The sequence below is a fragment of the Mixophyes fleayi genome, chromosome 5, assembly GCF_038048845.1.
Source record: "Mixophyes fleayi isolate aMixFle1 chromosome 5, aMixFle1.hap1, whole genome shotgun sequence".
Taxonomy (NCBI): domain Eukaryota; kingdom Metazoa; phylum Chordata; class Amphibia; order Anura; family Limnodynastidae; genus Mixophyes; species Mixophyes fleayi.
Genome location: NC_134406.1, coordinates 68,913,066 through 68,934,551, shown reverse-complemented (window position 1 = coordinate 68,934,551; position 21,486 = coordinate 68,913,066). Strand labels below are relative to the sequence as shown.

The window sequence follows — 21,486 nt, the reverse complement described above, 5'->3', positions numbered from 1 at the left end:
GGGAAATAGGTATATTTCTGAAATGTAAATACTATTAATTTATTGCTGGGGCTGTTTGTAGGGAGAGAAATAGGTTTATTTATTAAATGTGAATACTATTATTTTAATGTTGGGGCTGGAGGAAGGTCTAATTATTAATAATGGGTGGTACTGATTTAACGCCGGGGGTGGCTGTAATTTTCTAAATGTACCCATTTTTTTTTCCAAATAGGGCCCCTAACATTCCAGGATCCAGACAAGCCGCAACTAAAGAAACCTGCAGCACAAGTGGTGAAAGTGAAAAGAACAAGTAGGAGAGAGCAGCAAAGTCTGTGAAATGTTGTGATTCTAGTGGGATAATCCCAATTTTTGGTGACCGTTCAATGGTGTACACAACAATGCCGTTTTTTTGTCTGTAGGAGGGTGGCCTGGCCATGCCCAATGATGCATTATCAATGGTATTTTAATTTGCGGTATTCATTGCTAGTTTTAATGTGCATTATAAATTTTATTTTTAAAGTGCGGTATCATTGCTAGTTTTAGCGTGCGGTATCATTGCTAGTTTTAGTGTACGTTATCAATGGTATTTTTAATGTGTGATATCATTGCTAGTTTTAATGTGTGGTGTCAATACCCATTTTAATGTGGTGTTTTGATGATTGTTTTAATGTACAGTATTTTAGTTTGTGGAAACAATGATTTTTCCTATGCAGACAACCTAAGCGAGCCCTCTGGGAGAGCTGTAAGTGTCATACTGTGGGCTGTAGGTGATGTAATGCAGGATGTGTCACTATGCCCTTAATTTTAGATCTTAAGACAGAGGGGCCCCTAAGTGCCCCGGGCCCCCCAAAGCCTTAATCCAGCTTTGCTGCCGGGTGTTTATGCCGCCGCTGCCTGTCTGTCATTTTTTTTTACATGAGAAGGTCATTGGTGGAAGAGGGAGAGGGGGCGGCGGCGGCCGCCGATTGGCTGGCTGGCTGAAGCGCTGGATCATAGTTTTTGTTTTTACTATAGTCCGGCCCTCCAACGGTCTGAGGGACAGTGAACTGGCCCCCTGTTAAAAAAGTTTGAGGACCCCTGCTTTAAATGGTCATTAGGGCAGAGAACCGGTTGTTAATTTATTTAAATCACACCACTGCTCATAGGTACTCGGATGCCCCCAGATCTTAAACTTAGCATAGTGGGAGCTTATGTACAAAAACTGTAGCGCAGGAGATGGGAAAAGAAACTGAAATACAGGAGACATAATGGTATCAGGCAACTAGCTGCAATCTGATACACAAGCAGGGGTCACAGCAAGAATCAATCAGAATTACAGGCAGAGTATCGATAAGGACAAGGAGCAGGTAAGGAAATGTGTGAAACAGAATCTATAACCAGCAGGAATGCTAAGCCCTCCCTGCCTTAAATATACACATGGTCAAATGGGAATATACCAGCCAAAAACTGTAATTGCCTCCATAGGAGGCTACTAATAAATGTCCCCAAGATTGCGCATGTGCCCGGCTGCCAGTTGCCAGGATGCGGCACTGAAGGGGCCCGACCATTGCATTGGCGACGGCTAGGACATGGAAGGCGAAAGCGTTGCTATGATGACCGGGACGCATACAGCCTGCAAGGAATGAGCTGCGGCTCGTGACAATTTAGCTCTCAGTCTGGCAGCCTCAGGTGAGTAATCACTGACCACAATTATGCAGCTAATCATCCTGCAGTTCTGATTGGTGCTGCTGCCTTTATAAACCTCTTCCTGGCAGCATACCAATGCTGGTGATAGTTCCTGCTTGACCTAGTGTGCCTTGTATCCTGACCGGATTTGCTATCAATGTTTGACCTGGATTGTTTATAGGAATTGATGTCTTTGCCACTCCTGACTCTTGGCCTTGTTAAATGGATTTGCTCTCATATCTCTACCTGTCCTGACCCGTCTTGTTTAAAGGATTCCGCCCTCTTCTCTACTCCTGATCCCTGCCTGACTCTGAGTTCTGCTAAATACATTCTGGTTGCTCACTACCTGTAACAGTAGAGGATCTCGCACTACTCTGCCCTTAACACCCTCCTCATGCCACTCATTGTTTACAAAGTGGTGACAGTGTCATTAGCAACTACTGGCCTCTGAAATGTTTTCCTGAAGACTGCTTTGATTAGCAAGTTAAATAAGTTTTGAGGATCTCCTCTGTGGTCTCCCATGAAGAATCTAAAATGTGCACTAAGTCCTCCTCATTTTTTATTTCCTGCTGCAATGAAATGCTGAAATGCAGTGGAAATGTTGTTTTTTTGGAATAAAGTTCATTGCCATGGCAAAGAGGGACTTTGAAATGAATTGCAATCCATCTGATCACTCTTCATGACATTGGAGTATATGCAAATTGCCATCAAAAAAACTGAGGCAGCAGAATTTGTGAAAAATAATGTGTGTCATTCTAAAAACTTTTGGCCATAACTGTACTATGCTCTCTCCTGAACTGATTCCCACTATATCTCGGAGCTCTCCTGCTATACAGTATGGAACAAGGTAACCCAAGAAAGCATAGTGCTTAGAGAGCATACTCTGTTAAATGCTTTTTCCAGGCAAATAGGGTTACAGAGAATGACATAATAAACCCATATAAAGGAAATATTCACCCTGGTAACAGGTTCTCCTTAAAAATCATTCTATCTAACTTAACAATGTCTAACTAAGGTATTCCCTGTATTTCTGAGATGTTAGGGCTTGTTTACCCAAGCATCTTATTTCTTTGTTTTGATGCTTTATGAACTTTTGTGTCATCATAGGGCTTATTGAAATTCAGTTCCACTTCCCTCCATGTGCACTGTGTTCAAAACACAACAGCGGGAAGAAAGACAAAACACTGGTGTAAATGAACCCGAAGGGCCTTCACAAACAGAATGAAATATTATGTTATATTTTGAGAGGAGAGCAGGGACACACTCACAGGTCTTTATCTTATTCATTTGATAGTGAGTGATTTCCTGCTCTCGTCTCATATCTCCTTTTAGATCAACATCGAGACACACAAACCATTTTAGGATCATGAGTGCAGCCTCTGAATGCTATTTGCTGTTTTATATTTGCCATTATTTTCACCATATTCAAACAATTGTTTACATGAGATCATCACCATAATATATCTAGTGGTTATGTGCCTTAACATTACCTGTTGAACAGTTACACTGCAATGTAGAAGACTTACATCATAAATATGGACAGACAGATGGATCAGTCAAGCATAATTGGTGTTCTTTGTATTTATACACACAAATAGGATCAGTACAGCGTAATTGCACAGTGTGTGGTCACATGTGCTGCAAGCAATAAAGGATATCAAAGAAAAACATTAAACAGATTCCATCACAAAAATATAGTAAGCAATTACAATGCTTTAGGCCGTATTAAACTAAACTTCCTAATAAAAACAGAGACACATTTGATGATACTAATTAGAAGACAAGCATGTTGAGCCATATGTTACCCGTCATTAACACTTGTTAAGCATTGGCAGAACAGTAAAACTTTTCTATTTATGTCTTTATCTTAACACAAGAGTATTATTAGAATTACATGTACACAAACAATCAGAACCCATTCTTTCTACATACGGACATACATTATTATTATTATTATCCTTTATTTGTTAGGCGCCGCGGAAACCTTGTGGCGTACACAGTACAAAACAGTCGACTATACAGGGTGAAACAGTACAAAACAATAAACAAAAATACCAATACTTCAGAAACTCCAGGCAGGCTGATGCAAAAAACGGAGCAGAAGAACAGGTAGGGAGACATGAGGGAAGAGGGCCCTGCTCAAGTGAGCTTACATCCTAAGGGAGGGAGAACAGAACAGGCACAGGGGGAGCCAGAAAGGTAAGGGGGAGAGCGCGTTGAGAGCAAGTGGCGGGGTTATGTGGATGGTTGGTATGCTTTGAGGAAGAGGTGGGTTTTCAGCGCACGTTTGAAGGAGCACAGAGTAGCAGAGAGACGGATGGAACGAGGGAGTTCATTCCAGTGAAGGGGGGCAGCGCAGGAAAAGTCTTGGATTCTGGAGTGGGAAGAGGTGATAAGGGTTGAGGAGAGGCGTTGATCGTTGGCCGAGCGCAGGGAGCGGGCAGTAAAGTGAATGGAGAGGGGGCTAGAGATATAAGGGGCAGTAGAGTTGGAGAGGGCCTTGTAAGTGGTGGTGAGGAGTTTGAAAAGGATTCTGTAGGGGAAGGGGAGCCAGTGTAAGGCAAGGCAGAGAGGGGAGGCCGAGGAGGAGCGGCGTGAGAGGAAGATGAGTCTCGCGGCCGCATTGAGTATAGAGCAGAGGGGGGAGAGATGGGAGTGGGGGAGGCCGGTGAGGAGGTTGCAGTACATAAATAGCTGTACAAATTACAGCAAATTGTTAATATGTCTTCATTCTGTGCTTTAAAGCCAATAAACAGCTGTCACCCAGGTGTATACACCTGCAAAGATCTACAAGTAGATTTACTAGAGTTTCTTAAAAGAAAAGTGAAGGTGTTGCCCATAGTAGCCAATCACAGTCTAGCTTTCATTGTCTGGAACGAAGTAGATTATAGACAATAAAAGCTAGACTGTGATTGGCTACTATGGGCAACACCTTCACAGTGGCCTAGTGGTTAGCACTTCTACCTCACAGCACTGGGGTCATGAGTTCGATTCCCGACCATGGCCTTATCTGTGTGGAGTCTGAATATTCTCCCTGTGTTTGCGTGGGTTTCCTCCGGGTGCTCCAGTTTCCTCCCACACTCCAAAAACATACTGGTAGGTTAATTGGCTACTATCAAAATTGACCCAAGTCTCTCTCTATCTGTGTGTGAGTGTGTGTCTATAGTAGGGAATTTAGACTGTAAGCTCCAATGGGGCAGGGACTGATGTGAATGAGTTCTCTGTACAGTGCTGTAGAATTAGTGGCGCTATATAAATAAATGATGATGATGATAGTAGATTAATAATATCAAAAACTGATTGGGTGCTATGGGCAATACACTTTTTAGAAGCTTTAGTAAATTTACCACCTAGTGTGCTGTAACAGTCCCCAAACTGCCACATTTTACTGTTCCTATACATTGAACATGTCTAATGATTTCAAACACATGCCAGTGCAATGACCAACTATAGGTTCCAGATTACCAGTTTCTGTGATCCATCCTGGTCAGATCTTGAGCTGCCAGAAAGATTGCTTCTGGCCCAAACATAATGCAATGTTAATTTGAACACATTTGCCTGACCGACTCTCACCATGTGTGTCCTCCTTTACAAACTAATTATAATAATGTGTTCCGTGGTGGAATGTATGGCTGAATTACTGAATGTCATTCATACAAACCTAGAAGAGTCACCTCCTGAAACGAACTTGGTCACTCTGCATTCTCAGAGTAATACATCATAATGACATCTCTACATGCCCTACAGGTACATTGATCCAGAGAAATGTAATCCTTAATGCATACATATTTTGAATAAAATCTTAAAATCCTTTTAATGTAATACCCTCAGCATTTTATCAACCACTGTGCAATGTGTCTGTAAAATCGAGAACTCATCATCCATTATCACCAACTCTTTAATGTGTTTAATGTTTTATCTTGTTTTTCATTACTTGCTTTCACAGGTTCATTAACACATTTATGAACCAAGTGTTGACGTGCCATATCTTCAGGTGTCTAATGAGGGGACTGATTTTGATAAATAGGAGTTTGTCTTCCATTCCATTAATTGTTCTGTCATCTTTTACTCATTACCAAAGGTATCTCTGTCAGTGTTATCAGGAGCTTTGTACCAGCCCGACTCAATATCTCTTCCTGAATTTTGAATTGTGCCTGCATTATAAAAGAATGGTATTACATTCCAAACTTGTAATGCAAAAATTATACAGGAATCTGTTGCCATGAGCCTTTCAGACCAATGCTTCAAAACACATTTAAAATATAGATTCTGTTTTACTATGAAATACTTATATGCAGTATAAGGAGGAAGATATATTTAAATATACAGTATTATTTTTGTCATGCATGTAAATGATTAAATGGGTCATCATGCCTTTATTATTTATTTTCCATGCATTGTATAGTGCCTTCATCAATCTGACCTAGATTGCTTTTTATACATTGGAGTAAAACTGCTATCAATTTTGCAAAGCTTTGAAAACCCACCCACGTTAAATGCCAATGGATCTGTCATCTCTACACATTAATTACGGCAACCAAATGCTCGCCAACAGCACTGCTGTCATCTTGGCAAGAGAACTCCACTGTTGATAACACCCGCATTGTATTACATTTCTATTTTCCTGTGTCTCATTACTATTTGCAAACTGTCTCTGTGCAGTAGAGAAATCCGGTAAGCGTCATCACACTATACCTTGCACAAATGGAACTCTTAATTGTCTGTAAAGTAATGCAATTGTACAAGTGAATGTTGTTTGCAATGTGAAACTAGAAAAGATACTGACATATGGTCCTTAATGAGGCAAATAAGATATGGGGAAGAAACAAATGTCAATGAAAATGAAAGCGATTGGCAGCTGATGAGAGAGAGAATTCATCAACATATTATTCCCATTTGGGATCAGAGCTTATGGCCCATTTTGACTTTGTGCAAGATGAAGGTTCAGATTCCTTGACTATTATTGTCAGATGCTAGGCAAGATAATGCCCTGCAAAAAGCACTTTCACAGTCACTTCTGCAGCTTTGTGGGCTTGTGGTTTGATTGAAAGATCCAATGTGCCATGTCACATTGTCTTGTCAAAGAAGTACAACAAAAGAAAATATGTTTTACTAGCAGTTAAAGTATACGCTAAGGCAGAACCCAATGTAGTATTAAATTATAGAAACTGTGCAATTTGGTGATACAAAAGAATTCAGAGTCTGGATTACATTTAGATGTCTCAATATTTGAGTCCTAAAAAACATGACCTATTTAAATTCATTGTGCATTTAAAATAAAAACACATACAAATAGTTTGCATGAGAATAAAATACAGAATTGAGTGCTTACAAAATGGGCACAATCAGCAAATAAAGAAACTCTCTGGGGCTAAAGGGGTGTTAAACAGACCACTTAAGGGGTGTGCCTAAAACGACCACAGACGCTCACTCATACCTGTGCATATGTAGACATGTATGAGCCATGTTTATACTTTGCATAGGCTAAGTGGATCATCTCTGTACATATTAAGCTACAGATCGCACAATACTATTGATGTCTGAGCCGATTACAAGGTATATTATTACAGACAGCAAACAAATATAGATTTTATCACTTGATACCAATAATAAAGGGAAACCAGTTGAAACCAATATAATCGTCCATCATTGCATTAGGATGCTGTCAAAGAACTGGAAATTGTAAGGTGTGTGAGGGAAACAAACAGACAGCAGTGACAGGTCTAACACCCATCTGGTTACATGTGGAGTAGAATATCGGTTGTGTACCTTAGGGAAGAATTGAGCTCAGTGAATTGAGCTCAGCCCTTATGTATTTTTATTTTGCTTTAGATAAAGTTAAATCTTGTAAAGAAGAGGACCCATCTGCCAAGATAGGAGTTCAACTTTCATTCAATGTTCAGATATTCTAGATTGCTATGATCTGTATAAATATTAATGGGGGTTTGTGCACCATTTAGTACATGTCCCCACTCCTTGGGGTAAATGAATTAAGCAGCGGACTGCAAGTCTTCAATATTCCACGACTTTTCAGCGGAAATTTTAAATGACGATGGCATTCAAGGCAAGTTTTGCCTTGAAAGCCATTGCTGTTTTGAATTTCTCCTGCAAAGTCGCCGGATATCGGCGACTTGTAGAATCTGCTGCTTAATTCATTTACGCCTTTGAGTGCTATACGGACAGCTAGAAGTTTTCTGTCATCTACTGAATAAATATGCTCCGCAGGCCAAAGCTTCTTTGGAGAGAAAGCACATGGGTGCACAGATAGCTTGTCCTCTTGCCTCTGAGAGATAATGACCCATACAGCTGTTTCCGCAGTATCCAACTCTTGGATAAAAGGCTGAGTCGCATCAGGATGGACCACCACAGCGGCGTCCATAAGAATTATGGCCTCTCTGAAAAATTTTGGTCCTGGGCCCACAGTTTCTTGAGAGAGGAGTTTATTTACTTACAAAACTTTAAGTGAAGGGTAAAAGGTATATACTATATGACTCTATGAGCCATATGCAGATTTGAGAAGAGTTATGATGGTTAATATAAAAGAACAGGCTCTCTGACTGCAGATGAAATGTGCGCCCTTATGTATTTTCCCTCCCAGTCACTTTAAAATCACTGTGGACAGAGACAGAACTTTTACAGTTAACCACTACACCTGTTTAATTGTGGTGATTTGACAACAGGTGAGTAGAAAGCTTTGAAATGGGTATTTCCAGTTACTGTAGGTCAGAATATGAGCTATAGACTGTAGATACTGCAACTTTTACTGTAAAAAAACAAATTCATATATAGAACTATAATAACTAGCAAAAGTGTCTATCAGTGGTGCAGTGATCTTCCCACTTGAGAAGTTACATCGCTACATGGCACACTGGCAGGGCCCGCCTGTCACAGACCAAGCACCATGACCACAGTTCTGGCCTGTAGGTCTTCAGGCCTGTGGGAGCGTTCTGATTGAATCATGGCAGAGTGTTTGAAATTATGTTTGAATATGTGAAATTAGTCTTGATTATTTGATTATGAACCATCACTATTAATTAGCAAAATCAATGATCACTGAATTTCCTTTACTTTTTCTGTAGCGGTTGGCCAGTCTTCTAGTGCTCTTATCTTAACAGGATACAGCTGCAATCTTTCAGGTGAAATGATGTGCCCAAGGAATTAAATGGTATTCACTTGAAAAGAGTATTTTTACACCTTTGTGTGGAGCATATGGGCCTGTTATTAAGTTGAACATACATCAATTTGCGTAACATAAAATCTGCAGAGACACATATACACCTGTCAGTAGTCTTACTAATTGCGGGTTAAATAGAAATTGGTAAAAAAAAACAAAAAAACTTACAAGCACAAATGACAGAAAGAGAGCAGCCTAAAGAATTTTGCCAAGCCCAACAAAAACTTGTATAACAGAACAAAATAATAAAACTCTTATATCAGGTCCTTATTCTTAAAAACATATTCACTCTGGATAGTACAGAAGAATAAATATCTTAGGAAGCAAGATGATGTCATAAATGGTAAGTCCCAAAAATAATTGTTTTTCAAGTCTTAAATAGCCGAACAGTGTTATACTTTTAAATCCCCAAAAGATCCTTCTGATTGTTCGTTGATCCAGTATATCAATGAAGTTTCTCCAAATTTTTGTGTAAACATAGAAAACAAAAGAAAAAAGCAAAATAATATAATATAGTATAATTCTATTTATACGGTGAAATCAAAAAGTGTAAATTGTAATCAAAATCAGGATGTACACTTCCACCAAGGGGAATGAAACCACAAAAACACACACAATAGGGGAAAGAAGTGCTTAAGGTAAAAGTGTGCATCTTATAGCTTAAACACGTATTTCACCTATTGGAACTTACCATTATAAGATCATCTTGCTGACTAAGATATATTTTATTTTGTACTATCCATTCATTGTGAATATATTTATAAGAATAAGTGGCTGATATAAGAAACTTTATTGTGGTTTCATTTTATTAATTGTGGGTGCCTAGTGGTGATGCAAATACATGCTGATGACATTCACCAGTGCAAGCTAGCCACTTCTGATTGGATGATTGCGAATTCACCTCTGAAGCTGAAAGGTGGTTTTGTTCATTGAATGTTCAAATATTATTACTTTGTAAGCATATTTAGCTACATTATAATTTCTTATTATGTACACTCAAGGAGTTTTATATTTGCTAAATATAAGAATTTTTTTTGTCCGTTATTCCAACCTAATAGTAAATGCATACTTCGCTATTAAAACAAAAGTTTAAAAAGTTGGGAGTAAAGCTGGCTACACACCTATGCCATTATCGTGCAGATTACACGATTCAAGACCGTTTGTTGAGATACTGCAAGAGTGTGCACACTCCCCCGACCATATTTTATCTTACCAAAACACATGCCATCTGTTGATTTGGTTTTCTAAACTTCCTAAAAATCCTGATAAATGATGGAACTTTGTTGGGCAAATGTGGAAGACCAGCAGTTTAGGCCGGCATCTGTAGAGTATGTACAGACTACCGATCTTTTCAGCAGATAATTATGAGAAATGAAGATTACAAATCTGATGATAAACTGTGTAGATGTGTACGCATGAATCGGTATGCTCGTCAGGACTTTCAATTGTTGGTGAAATCATTACAGAAATCTGAATTAAGATGGCATAGTTGTGTACCCAGCTTAAGTGTATCTGATGTAGGTCCGATATAAACCTAGTGCAAATGCTACTGTGCAGAGCTGAATACATCTTGCAGTTCATCCAGTTCCAGTTTGGCCTGCTTTTTATTAAAGACATTTAGATGCTCCAGGTAAGTTGCCAGAATGAAGTAAACACCACTGAAAATATATCCAACAATGTCGGTGTGCACTTAGGTGTAGTGTAGTGATGTGAAGGACATCGTCTTCCGGATCTAGTCTATGCCAAGATTATGCAGGGTCAACCATCGCATATTAATAACAATAGGAAACCGATTACTGGACAACATCCAAACTGCTTAATTCTTTATGTCCTGTAGAGATCTACAAATGAAGAGGAATTCTCTCAACAAGCACAGGTGCTGGGGTAATTGGAGAGCAATCAATTGTCTCCAGCAGAATCAATTCATTTTCTGGCTTGGTGAAAAGTTGCCCATAAAGCCAAAGTTAAAGAGGGCTAGAGCAGATAAAGTCCGATTAGGAAACAAGAGTTGGATCTGTACGTGTTCATAACAGTGAAGGATCTTGGCAAGTGGACTTAGGTAGTTGATCCACAGGGGTTGACACTAAAGCTAGGTCACACTACAGGGTTTTTGTACAATAATTGGCTCAACCAGCCGACATACGACCACTCGTTAAAATGTCGGGTCAGTGTGTGTAGCGACACGATGGTCGAAAGTCTGTCCAAATGGACAGACTTAAATATTACCGTTAAATATTTTCGTTCCAATCTCGTTTCCGTTGTGTAGTGTGTATAAACTTCCGACTGATGTGTACAAAATTGCAATCATTGCTCACGACAACATGGCTGTAAAAAAGTCACTAAAGGGACGTCAGCTCTTCCCTCTATCTTCTAAAACAAGGTTAGTGTGTATGCAGTCCATGGATCGAGCGATCGGACCATCGATCGCATGTAAAATCGATCGGCATAAAAAGTTGGTGGAAAATTCTGTAGTGTGTACCCAGCTTTAGCAAGGCCAAGCCCTTCCTCTTTAAGATGTTTGTGACGGGCATGAAATGCATGGGGGTTAGCGTAGTATAGACAAAGAGAACTGTCCTTGGTGTAGATTAGAAATGACAGCTTTGGCTGTGGCTGCCTTATGGGGATCATCAAAGGCCTGCAAAAACTGTGGTAGTGAATTCGGAAGTAGGTGTTGTCGTTCCAGTAATGGAGTGGCAGAAGCCAGGTTATCTATACAAAAAAGTGGAAGCAGAGAAATTTAGGAATGCTGCATTAATGTCAGTTTGTGCAATGAACTACCATTTCTATATACATACAATTTGCAAGGGATTGCCTGCAGACAGGAACTGTGCTGAACTCAACATGCTTCAGGAAAATTCAAAAAGGTACAAGTCCTAGAATACACACACACACATAAAAATACAGTGTATTAAGTGTGCACGCCTATTTACTCCTTTAAATAGAGAAAGCATTTCTTCCATTTATTGTCTTTACAACTAAATCCTTTTATTTTACTGTTCTCTAACACTATTTTATTAAAGATTTTTCTGCTAGTATAACTTATTTTAACCATAGATGTGGATGCCAAAGATATTCAAGTCTATTTACCATCATCGCATTCTCTACCACCACAAACCTCTTTCATTGTATGTAATCTATATGTATTATGATAATCTCAATGTATATTTATAAATAAAAGGATAATAACAATAATAGCTAATATTCAGCAAGGAACATTCCCAATTTGTGCATAGTATTGCACTCCCACAGACGCTACCATCTTGGTGCAAAAATCAATGGACTAACCGTGAAAAATGGGATGTATGTGCTTAAAAATAAGCATGGAACTTCACAAAACTGCCTTTGTGCTGCATATCATTAGAGGTTATACCTTTAACATACATTTCTTCACATATGACAGCAAGCAAAGCTCTTTCTCTTTTTAAAGGAGTAGATAGAGCATTTGTCTTATCTTTTCAAATGAAAACTGTCTGTCTGTATGTATGTGTTTGTGTGTGTATGTTCGGGAATTTAGACTGTAAGCTCCAATGGGGCAGAGATTGATGTGAATGAGTTCTCTGTACAGCGCTGCGGAATCAGTGGCGCTATATAAATAAATGGTGATGATGATGATAGTATCGATACAATCACATTAAAAAGATACTCTATCTTAAAACACAATAAGGGGCATATTCAATTGTGGCCGTTTTCCGCGGCGTAAAAACTATTACTGTTATTATGGTAATACTAAGCCGGATTTCAGCTCGCAGCTCCCTGAGCCGCGAGCTGAAATCCAGCGTGAAAGGTACCGTAATAACGGTATTTACGCGCTCTATTACCGTAATGATGGTAATAGTGCACGCGCCACGTTACTTTTCAGTGTAACGCCAACAATTGAATATGCCCCTAAGGGTCATTTATGAACCAGGAAGGATTTGTATGTGCAGCGCAAATCGCGTCTCTTACATGTAAAAAACAAATGTTATTAGATTAAAATGTACAAATGTGACACATGAGACAAAGACTCAAATGTTCTATTACTCTTATGACTTATTTAAAACATAGATCGGGGTCCAACAAAGACTATTAAGAGAAAATATGGAAAAAGTGTATTCAATTAAGAGGATGGAAAAAAGTGACTGGTGGAGGCAGGACTTCAATGCAAAGATTTTACATTTGCCGGCAGGCTAGTCTGATCATGGACCTCACTCTTGCAAATGGCCATGCAAAGCCTCTGCGTTGAGACACTTACTGAAGTGGAGGTGTACACCTGTACATTACACCACATTCAAATAACGCTTATCTGCACAAAAATGATTTGCGGAAGAGCTGCAATTTGTTTCATAAATGACTGTTGCTGATACATTTGAAAGAAAAGATTGTAATGTTATTAGGTAAGTTCACAGAGTGGACACAGGGAGAGGGCATTTGTTAGGTGTAAAATAGCTTCATATAGTTCCAAAGACGACTTGTGCAAGAACAGTTCATTAAAGGAATGAGAAAATCAACTGTAAAATAGGAAGGGTCAAGTGAGGTCATATTTGAAAGAGATGAATATGGTACACTCCATTATGTTGTAATCAACCACTCTCTTTCATCCTAAGAATTTAATAGTCTATACTAATATTCATACCAGAGAAGAGCATTTTCTCTTTTACCTTATGGGAAAAAAATTACATTTAAATTCTGCTTCAAACACTTTGCATTCTCTGCATTATTTAAAGCAAGCTGTATGGAGGTTGCCGGCTATTTTTCTACTTTATAAGAAAAACATCAAAATGCTTGTAATATTGCTTCCTTAGCAAACCACACTTAATAGATGGAAGTTGGTCTGAACATGGCACAGAGAACATCAATCAGGCCTGGATTTTATTCCAATTTGTTATGGTTGCTGTCTAAGTGAAAAAATGCTTATGTCGTGAAAATGTCCCAGAATATACACTCGCACATAATGTAATCACAAGGGGGTCTTATAGGAGGAAAAACAAATCTGTCTCAATTGCATCTGCATTACTGCAGGATAAAATTAAACAGGCAATGCCAAAATTTCCTCATGAGTTCCTTAGAATTCTGTACAGCAGATTCACAATGTCTTCCTCTTGCTAGGATTGAAAAAAATAGAAAAGTGTAATGTAACAGTTATTACACGGGGCAGCATGGTGGCTAAGTGGTTAGCACTTCTGCCTCACAGCACTGGGGTCATCAGTTCAATTCCTGACCATGGCCTTATCTGTGTGGAGTTTGTATGTTCTCCCCGTGTTTGCGTGGGCTTTCTCCAGGTGCTCCGGTTTCCTCCCACATTCCAAAAACATACTAGTAGGTTAATTGGCTGGTATCATAAATTGACCCTAGTCTCCCTCTGTGTGTGTGTGTGTGTGTGTGTGTGTGTGTGTGTGTGTGTGTGTGTGTGTGTGTGTGTGTGTGTATTTAGACTGTAAGCTCCAATGGGGCAGGGACTGATGTGAATGAGTTCTCTGTACAGCGCTGCGGAATCAGTGGCGCTATATAAATAAATGGTGATGATGATATTATCCACTTGTATTGGAGAAGCTGTAGTAACTGTCTAGAAAGCATTAAGCAGTAAACAAATATGGCTTTTATTAAACATGAATATCAAACAACATATTCTAATAATATAACTGCTTTTCTACAACTGTCAACTATTTGCTATTTATAAAACTGCCTACTCTTATAAAGTGCACAAGACAAAAAAAACCAGCTGGTTTTACTAATACTTTTTTTTCTCTATGCCTCAAAGGCTCGTCTCCTTTAACTCTGCTGCAAACAAGAGGCATTTAGTATTACCCTTTCTTAATGGATTGTGTTGTTTATAACCTAGTTAGCCTGAGCCAGGATACACACATGATGGAGCAAGACATATCATAAAGTGAGATCTAGCTGCTATTGCAGACACACAATGAACTTGAGCACAAAATGAATTTACTAACTGCAAAATAAGCGAATGTGCTGCACATTTACTTTTGCAAAAATGATCTGACCAGCTTGGCAAAAATACAGCTCACTTGTGTCTAGGCTGACATTGTGGCGGCACGTACATTCCATTGGTAGAATTGTGCCTATAAATGTGTTTTGCTGCTTAGTCAGGTGGTCAGTGAATGCCCAATCTACTGAGGGGATGTGCAAAGATTAAGGCTAGATTTACTAAACTGCGGGTTTGAAAAAGTGAAGATGTTGCCTATAGCAACCAATCAGATTCAAGTTACCATATATTTAGTACATTCTACAAAATGACAGCTATAATCTGATTGGTTGCTACAGGCAACATCTCCACCTTTTTTAAAACCTGAAGTTTAGTAAATATACCCCTAAGTCTTTTTTGGGGGGAGGGGGGGGGGGGGTCTGCTCTCACTCACTAGACCAGTGTCTCCCAACCACAGTCCTCAGGGCCCCCTAACAGTGCAGGTTTTCCAGGTGACAAATGAGATAATTATAGCACCTGTGGATCTGTTACAATGTGTCAGTCAGTAATGAATACACCTGTGCTCCAGTAAGGATATATGGAAAATCTGCACTGTTTGGGATCCCCGAGGACTGGGTTTGGAAAACACTGCACTAGACCATGACCATGAACAACTCCTAATATCCAGTCCCACAACACATAACCCCATTTTTGCATGCTTATGCACAACAATAGCTTTTTTGTTACCACACTGACAACCGGGACCAATTTAAACTCAAGCCACGCTGCATTAGTTTCTAATAAAGGTACTGACTGGACAAAGCCACATCAGTATTAAGAAATGGCTTGGCGCAGTTTGTATCTTCCCTTTTATCAGTTGTCAACAAAGGGAGAAAAAGCAATGAAAATAGAATGGGAAACCGCCACAGTTATACATAGAAGAGGCAAATTTTAGTAAACTTAATATTTTTTAGGTAGGATTATAATATGAATACGTGTTTCAGTAGGTTTACAATTTTAGTCATGCATAGGGTACACATTCTCCTGTAGGAAAATGTCTAAAATGTGACATGTTTGCATTAGGAAGAAGTTTTTATTCTTTGTGCTAAACATGCAAGAATATAGAAGACAAAATGTACAGCAGCCAAGTGTGAGTCACTGGTACTCCTTAGCAAGATTTGAAATCAGTGCTTCTTACAAGTTTTGCTGTGGACAATAAAGACTTATTTCTGCATTCAGCTCTTGCACCTGGACTTATATGTATCACAACAAATCCAAATAAAACCTTTCTTGCCGTTGCTTAGCACCGACCATTGACTCATACCCTTGTCTACTGTCCATGGTACTGAAAACATCATGGAAAACAAAAAATTAAAAGTACCTCTATTGTTGTGGCTTATTTATGGAGCTTTCAAATGGAATCTCTGCGAAAGTGGTTCATCTATGTGGGTGTTCAGGAGATTTAATAATCTGCCCAAAATCAGCCGCACAATTTAGTTTGAGTTTAATAAAAATCCACTTTAAAAAGAAACTAGACTCATATGCCTAATTTTACTACATAAACCATACAAAGGAGTTTTGTAACATAGGATGGAAGTTCCCTGACAGCATTATGAGTTGTCTCGTCTCTTTCCAATTAAAATGTGTAGGGCTGCAACATCCCCGAGATTCCAAGGATTTACACCATTAAGCAGGGTGCAGCATCTGAGCTTTATGTTATTTATGAGTCCAGTACTAGGACTCAAGATGGAAATGTTATTTCAGTCTTAGAGGACATTTGAATGTTTACATATATGAAGCGAAAACTATTGTTCAATATTACCATGGTATTGTACTGCGGTATTGTTCAAAAGTATAGTTTTGGTCCTTCTAAGGCAGTGGTTCTTAACCAAGGATGAGTGTACCCATGGGGGTGCAGGCTGGCACTTGTAGTGCCACAAGTGTGCAGTATAAATGATGCGCCTTTTATGAAACATTAAGTGTTGCCCTGTTAAAAATAAAATGATTGCCCTTGTTATCAATAAAGTAGTGTTGCCCTATAATATAATGATATGTTAGTATTCCCCCCTTACTAGTAATATTAATTTATAATGCCCCTAAATATATTAATACTCCCCCTTAATCAAGAAATAATTACTGTCCCCATAAACAATACATCTCTTATGTTCTGAATGGCATATAGCTCAATCAGCTTACAGTTTAAGATATCTCGCCCATCAGAACCAGGTCTAAGCAACCTGCAAACCGCACATTCAAAAATCGGGATGGCGATTTCAAACTGTGCGCTTTAAAAATATGAGATTTTATGTGTGGTTTGGACTTTAGTAAATCTCACATTTTCCAAACCGAGCAAAAACTCGCCACAGAACTTGCAGTTTTGCAAAGCTGCACTGTAAACAGTTGTAAACTGCCCTTTGCAACAGTTAAACAACAATTCCACTTTGAAACAAATGGTTTCCATTATAAATATTAAGCCCAAACATACATAATTTCCAGTTCTGCTTGGTACCTGTGGGCTTTACCTCCTGTTTAATAATATTGTTTAGTTCGGGGGGGGTTTGCTATGGGGCAAAGACACTTCTATGCAGCCTTACGATTGTCTGGGACACCCTTTAAGCTTTTAACCTGGATTTTGTGTAAGTTCTCAGCAAGTAAACACTGACTGATACAGCCATTCGGCAAACTGCTCAGCAAAGATGTCACAGGGGAGAGATAGAAAGTGGGTTATGTAGAGTTGGACGCACGTAAGTAAAACCAGACCTGCGTCCATGGCCTTATCTGTGTGGAGTTTGTATGTTCTCTCCGTGTTTGCGTGGGTTTCCTCCGGGTGCTCCGGTTTCCTCCCACACTCCAAAAACATACTGGTAGGTTAATTGGCTGCTAACAAATTGATCCTAGTCTGTGTGTGTCTATATTAGGGAATTTAGACTGTAAGCCCCAATGGGGCAGGGACTGATGTGAGTGAGTTCTCTGTACAGCGCTGCGTAATCAGTGGCGCTATATAAATAAATGGTGATGATGATGTACAGTCAGAAGCAGCTTACAAAGCAAACAATTCAAAGAAAGCACTACTTATGCTAGGACATAGCAGTGTGTAGGTCCGACACAAGTGTGAGATACACAAGCGTTAGTCCTTAATGCAAAATTGGCATTACCTTATTTGTACATGTTTTAATACACTATTATGTTGTCTGCAAATAGGTTAATGTGGTCAGATACACAAGAGAAAATAATGTCTTATTAAAATAAGTCGCACCACTTACATATTTTGCAATGCCTGTGTATGTACTTCCTCTTCCCTTCCCCATTTGCTCCTTACTTTACTTTTTGTTTTCTGTACCCCTTAAATCAAAAACCATAATAAAAAATATTGTTGAAAAAAATAAGAAGTGAGTCGCAATTACCATATTTTAAAACAATTAAATATAAACCCTCTACATCTCTTTACATCGTCTTTCCTGCAGCAGTCATATGGAAATAACAATTAAGGAATGCAAACAGACAGCCACTAATTAATTTAATTAATCAAACACAATGATCATGAATAAAGTGCTCAGAATCAGCTGAAGGTCAATCTGCATACAGCCAATCAGAAGAGGCTAGATAGTCCTGCTGATAGTAACCATCGTCATCTCATATACTTACACCAGCAGAGAAACGTCTCCTTCCAAGATCTGCTTCTGCGCCAATGTCTGAGTGGCGGTTATGTCAACACACCTTTAGTGTATTCAGCCTATGCTTGCCTGACCCTTACACCCCCTGTACCAGTAAGAAGATGAAAGTCAAAGATATGCAAAAAAAATAGATAAGGATGTATGTACCCTTTTTTGTGCACATGTACAGTTCAAAATTGCATAAAAAACTAACGTACGTCCAACTCTATATGAGCCCAGTATTCAGTTATCATCATCATCATTTATATAGCACCACTGATTCCGCAGCGCTGTACTCACTCACATCAGTCCCTGCCCTATTGGAGCTTACAGTCTAAATTCCCTAATATACACAAACACAGACACAGACTATCAATTTTTGATAGGAGCCAAATAACCCACTAGTATGTTTTTGGAATGTGCGAGGAAACCGGAGCACCCGGAAGAAACCCACGCAAACACGGGGAGAACATACAAACTCCACACCGATAAGTCCATGGGCACAATTGAACTCATGACCCCAGCGCTGTAAGGCAGAAGTGCTAACCACTTAGCCACCGTGCTGCCCAGTTATGCGAGTGGATACATATTTGCTATGAATTATGTGCGTGTTAGTTTACTGCCCCAGGTATTGCACACTGTGCTGTCATATCACCGCAAGCTGTCCTACCCTTCCTGGACCTGCATTCTGAAAAAATACAAAGCCAGACAACTGCTACCAAGATTCACAAAACTGCGGAATAAAGTGTATCTGTGGTTGCAATAAAATACATTTTGGGCTTATACCAGATTTATTACATATACTATTTTAAGATGGAATTATTATTTAACCTATAGTGCTCCAGAAAAGCTGTTGAATTTGGGGGGCGGGGGTAAATGTCTCCGCAAAGAGAGATGGCTTTAATCACTGAGGGAAGGGAATTGTAAGCAGAGTTTTATACATTTATGAGGTGTCTATATATAGTGTTAGCCTAAACTGCAAATGGTCAAATGTTCAATAAAGCTGAACATTAACACATGGAACTAAATTAAATTTAAAATGTTATAAAAACTCGTGAATGTTAGTAATTACCATTAATGATAATAAAAGCTTGTTCACTGAATTATTACTTCACATAAATATAAACGGCATATGTGTGTAACATCCCAATTCCAGTCAAATCAATAGACATTGTCCCTCTGAGACACTTCTGTTTTGCTTTTGTCCGATAACTGCCTTTTAATCATGTTAGCATCCACCATCCCTCCAGTACTATTTTTATCTGTATGGATGAACATAGTGGATAGTAATGTCCTGCACTGGTCAGGACACCAAACTGACAAAACTAACATTGCCAGATCTACTGACCTATCTACCACACGAAAGTGTGGTGCAACTGGGCTATAGTATTCAGTACTGGAGATGGCAGAATATGATTGGTTGTCTCAAAACTAATAAAATGGCTCTCTTCCTTTTTGCAAAGTTCTGCTGCTGATCCCTGTCAAAATCAAGGACTGACATTTACTATGAGGATGGCGTATATACTCAAATGTAATAATTTGGCTAATAGTTAAGCTGTGCAAGAAGTTTGCAGGTGTCCACGGTTAGTCTGTTTACCTTTAGCTGGTGTTATATGATGGATTAAGAACGCTGCTTTTTTCCAGACAAAAATATTTATTGTGAAGCCTATGTAGTGGTAAACAGAAGTGATCGCGAAGCATGGTTTCTCTGTCACACAAGAAGCACTTCAGATACATGCAGCATTTTAAGAGGGAACCTGCATTTTCTAAAAGGTGTAAATACTTTGGTTTCAGAATGTTGTCGATTTCTGACTCTAAGACGACAGCATTCATGATGCTTGTGTGACAGCAGCCTTGTGGTAAGCTGCAAGCAGAAAAATTCACACAAAATAGTTACCTGTTATATCGGGGCAGCATGGTGGCTAGCGGTTAGCACTTCTGCCTCACAGCACTGGGGTCATGAGTTTGATTCCCGTGTGGAGTTTGTATGTTCTCCCCGTGTTTGCGTGGGTTTCCTCCCACAGTCCAAAAACATAATAGTAGGTTAATTGGCTTGTATCAAAATTGATCTAGTCTCTCTGTCTGTGTGAGTGTGTATGTATGTTAGGGGAATTTAGACTGTAAGCTTCAATGGGGCAGGGACTGATGTGAGCGAGTTCTCTGTACAGCGCTGCGGAATTAGTGGCGCTATACAAATAAATGATGATGATGTATGCAGATGCTCACACAAATGTAGGCAACATGTGCAGAGCTCAGAGCAAACTTGTATCTAACATGTACCTGAAATTACAGAGATGCAGCAGCCTGCACTGTCTACGGGCCAGGCACCCTCTACAGATCTTCGAACCCCCTCACTGCATCACTGTGCCAATACCAGTGGGTCTGAAATGCGTTTTCACTCTGTTTGTGACAGTGATGCAGCAGTAGGGGCGGACATATCTGCATGTTTTCTTAGTATCCATCCCCAAGACAGAGCAGACTGCAGAATGTCAGGTACAAACTAGTAAAGATAAGCAGGGAATTCTATTTAGAAAATTACATTTATTTATTAAAAAAAATATTCTTATATGAAAAAAGAGGGCCAGATATTCACACAGGAAAGTAACTCCCAATACATTTTTAAAAAAAATTGTAAAGGGTTCTGATGGATAAATATGTGGGATGCATAAGCTACAAATTCAGAGAGAGACACGTGGGTGTTAGTCTTTAAACAAGCACAAGCAATTTATGACAAGCTAAGCCACAAAAAGAAAAGCAGAAACCTCTAGGGCTTCGCATGATAAAAAGTACTTAATAGAAATACAATACAATATACATTGATCAGCCAGAACATTAAAACAACTTGCCTAATATTGTGTAGGTTTCCCTAGTGCACCAAACCTGCTCTGACCCGGCGAGGCATAGACTCCACAAGACCTCTGAAGGTGTTCTGTGTATCTGGCACCAAGATATTAGCAGCAGATCCTTTAAGTCCTGTAAGTTGCGAGGTAGCCCTCCATGGCTCAGACTTGATTTTTCAGCGCATCAAACAGATGCTCGATCAGTTTGAGATCTGGGGATTTGGAGGCCAAGTCAAAACCTTGAACTCTTTGCCATCATCCTAAAATCATTCCTGA

At 39.3% G+C, this 21,486-nt stretch overlaps 1 protein-coding gene across 5 annotated transcripts in view; it reads right to left on the bottom strand.

The window, feature by feature from the left end:
* RARB (retinoic acid receptor beta) overlaps positions 1 to 21,486 on the bottom strand; it is a 546,477-nt gene that overhangs the window by 473,984 nt on the left and 51,007 nt on the right. The window contains exon 1 of one of the 5 annotated variants that reach the window (XM_075212346.1): positions 8,713 to 8,733. The exons of the other annotated variants lie outside the window; for them this stretch is intronic. The gene's annotated coding sequence lies outside the window, so the exon portion shown is untranslated. Of the gene's footprint in view, positions 1 to 8,712; positions 8,734 to 21,486 lie in introns of those variants that run through there. 5 annotated transcript variants of the gene reach the window in all.